Genomic DNA, 4,111 nt, shown 5'->3' with positions numbered 1-4,111 from the left:
ATATAAAACACACCACTGAAGGTTCTTTAAATGTCTCTGAAAAACATGCTGTCTAGAAGAATTCCAATAATTATGATTTTAAATTGGGTTTATCTTTAATCCAAATCACATGGTTACCATCAGCAGTATGTGAGGCAGGATGTTTCTCTTTTGGTTGCTTGATAACTGAGTTGAGAAGACTTATTTGGGGTTATTATACTTTGGTTAAAAACATTTTAAAATATTTTTATTGTGGATTATCAAAAGTCTTTTACTATTAAATATCTAACTTTTAAGTCGCCCTGGTCATTTGGGATTTTTTAATGCCATATATATATATATAAACATATTTTCATGAAATGTTCTCTAATACCAAGGTATTGTAGAAAGACTTTTTTTTTTTTTCAATAAAAACATGGCGTTACGCGGGCCCCTCACTGCTGTGGCCCCTCCCGTTGCGGAGCACAGGCTCCGGACGCGCAGGCTCAGCGTCCATGGCTCACGGGCCCAGCCGCTCTGCGGCATGTGGGATCTTCCCGGACCGGGGCATGAACCTGTGTCCCCTGCATCGGCAGGCGGACTCTCAACCACTGCGCCACCAGGGAAGCCCTGTAGAAAGACTTTTAAACTAAAAAAAAAAAAAATTTTTTTTTAATCTGTGATCATACTTAATTTCCCCTCTATCACTAAAATACGTTGAATAAGAATGGCTTCTTTGACTCTGGAGATGTATTTACTTATACGTGCCACAAAATTCTTTTAAAACATTTTGTTTAGGCATCAGACCAACTTTAATTTTAAAATAATATGTTTATTGTCATGTAGGAAATACCATTCTAAATCAACCTCAAATGGAATAGATTTGTTCCAAACAAATAAGATGATTAAATCATGCCTAAGTCATTAATTATTTTTATTACATAATTGAAAGTGATGAAATGTAGTTAATGTAGGTAGAAATTACTTAGATATTTTTAATGTAACTTCAGAGAGGTAAGTGATGGCTTTGTGTCTACATCAAAGACAAAATAAATATATCCAGCACAATTGTTACTTGCCTATTTCTTTAAACCAATTTAACAAATATTTATTGGGTTAGTGCCAGGACTCATTATGAACAAAACACTCTCCCTCCCAGCTGTGCAGAATCCAACAGAACAAAATACAACCCTTGCCTTTCAGGAAGGTTGGAAAGATTAGAGAGTACACACCAGATATTCAAATTGATCCTGTTGATAAGAGGTCTTTAAAGGTCTCTTTTAATCAGTCACTTCCCTCAGAGTTACAGGATCCTAAGGTTTAGAATGCACCCCCAAAACACGTTTTTTCCTGACAAGACCAGTCCTAGGCACAAAGGATTAGCTGTGGTCCTTGTAGCCCTATGTTCTATTGCCCAGAGCAGCTCAAAGCAGATGTCTTAGGATGTGAGCCTGGCCTCATGTAGTGTTCATCTGAACCTTTAAGATCAACTAAAATGCAGGAGTTCTGATGAACTGATCCATACATCATTTGCCTCACCATGTTTAATATACTTTTACTTCCTACCAGATCCATCTCCTAGAGCGTTGTCAGGTTAAGAAGCTTTCATTGTTCTCACTTTGCTTCAAAAGGTGATTCCACTGAGATTTATCTGGCTTTTAGCATTATCATATTATTCTATCTTTATTTTGATAAACTCAGAATTTTCAGCATTAGAACCACCTTTGCAAAGACTGTAAAGTTGGCATAATACAGAGTCATATACAGGGTTAGTGAGTTGGAAGGGAGCTGGAAAGAGAAGGAAAAAGAAGGAAATATCCATTCAGACGATTTGTAATGCATCAGCTCTTAACATTATTCTTTAAATATTTCCCCAATTCAATAAGAATAATATTAAAACAAAAACCTCCAGCATCAACTCAATTAGCTTAATTTTTTCTACCCAAAGGTGAAATTGAAATAAGGGGATAACATTTCATCTTCCCTAATATCAGAAAGATTATGTGCAAAAACATCATTTTGGTCTCCTATGACATTAAGTGGTTTTAATCTTTTTTTAAATGTATTAATATATGGCTCAGAACCACAAGGCCACTATGGAAATATAGGGCTGTTTACAATAATCAGTGGGATGAAATGGTATTTTAATGTCATTTACCTCTCTAAATCCACTCCATGCCATTCTAACTTTTATTAACAATCCTTATTGCTACAGTAGTTAAGCACAGAGTACCCAACATAGAAACTTTCTGCATTCACTGGGCTTCAAACATACTGAGGCATCTCCTTCTTCATTATCCATATCACTTGGCACAGCTAAATAGAAATCTTAACTAACCACAAAGATAGTCAAAATTAGATAATGGTTATTCCGAGGTTCCTTCTTTTATGCTTAAAATTAAAAATAAAGTATTAATGAAATTTTGTTAAACCCTATCATTTTGATAATGACAAGTGTCTGACTCATCTTTTAGTCTCCTAAGACCCAGCGCCCATAGCAGCAGCCCCTGAATATATGTTTATTAAATAAATTTCTCTACTGTTATTTAGATAAATTAACTCTTTCAGCTGAATGTGGCCCACAGATGCCCGGTTTACAACCAATAAATGACTAGGGCAGTGGGAGGAATAAAACTAAGCTCATGAGGGCCAAGTCTGTAAAAACTAATTTATCTCCTTTTGTAACGTCTGCATCCTCTCTTCAAGAAATTATTTGAAGAGTCTTCCTTCCATCCCTGTCTCCCAGTCACCTAGTTCCTCTCTTCAGAGGCAATCATTTTTACCAGTTACTTGGGTATCCTTTCAGGATATACAAGCATAAACATATGTTCACTTTTTTTCCACAAATGGTAGTATGCTGTTCTGCTACTTGCTTTCTTTGTTATTCTTTGTAGGTAGAGTTTTTTTTCTTATTTTAATACAGTATTATGAAAATCTTAAAACATGTAGCAAAAGTAGAGAGCATTGCATAATGAACCCCATGTACTTCAATTTTAACCATCTCAAGATATTACCACTTGCTTTGTCTATCTTTTATTTGTATGTGTGTATTTTACAGGAAATCTCAGACATCGTGTCATTTCATCGCTACTCCCTAAATACATACTACTCTCTAAATCATATGGACATTTTCTTAGGTAAGTACAATGTCATTATCCCACATAGTAAAATTAATTCCTTAGTATCATCTAGTGCCCAGTCTATACTCAGGTTTCCTTAATTGTCTTTAAAATGACAAACAGGGTCTTCCCTGGCGGTCCAGTGGTTAAGACTGCGTCTCCATTGCAGGGGGTGCAGGTTCGATACCTGGTCTGGGAGCTAAGATCCCACATGCCTCACAGCCACAAAAAAAAAAAAAAAAAAAAAAATTAGGTTTGTTTTCTGTATTTCTTAAGCCTCTTTTCATCTTGACATCTAGAGTAGTCCATCCTTATTTTTCTGATAAGTTGATTTGAAGACAACTTCTCACTGTCCTGGAGAATGTTCCACACTCTGGATCTACCTGTTACTCCTTTGTGGTATTGTTTATCTTGGTCCTCTAACCCCCTATTTCTTGTAAACTGGAAGTTGTTTCCATCAGCTTAATTAGGTTCCGGTTTAAATTTGGGGCAAGAAGACTTCATAGTTGGTACTACATGTCTCATACTGCATTACACAAGGGGGCACATAATGTCAAGCTGTCCACATTTCAGTGAAGCTGAGATTGACCAGTGGATTCAGGACATGCCATTCTGATCCCGATGTTGTAACATTCCCACAAGCCTTTTATCAAGGATTTCACCATTAATGACTATTGCCTGAATTGATGATTCATTAAGGGCTACAAAATGGGAGTATTCTAGTTCTAGCAGTTTTGTGTGGTGAAAAGTACCTTCTTTACCGGAAAAGATTCACAGGATGTTAGAATTCATTGTGAATTGGAAAATTTACAACCAAGTTCATGGAAATACATGATCGTAAGAATTAGCACTAAGAAATTTCCAAATCCCTCTAAATTCCATTCAAATGAAAATTTAAAACCTGTAGCTTCAAAATCTTTGTTTGTTTTTAAGGTTTAAAAAGTCTAGGTCCACTTAGGAGGAACTGGTCTTGTCACTTGGGCCGAGGGCGGGGGAGTGTTCCACAGTTATATAACATTATAAATATAATCTAC

The sequence above is a fragment of the Aethalodelphis obliquidens genome, unplaced genomic scaffold, assembly GCF_003676395.1.
Source record: "Aethalodelphis obliquidens isolate GAN/ISIS:26980383/991018 unplaced genomic scaffold, ASM367639v1 scaffold26, whole genome shotgun sequence".
In the NCBI taxonomy this organism is placed as follows: domain Eukaryota; kingdom Metazoa; phylum Chordata; class Mammalia; order Artiodactyla; family Delphinidae; genus Aethalodelphis; species Aethalodelphis obliquidens.
Note: the sequence above shows the minus strand (reverse complement) of the source record.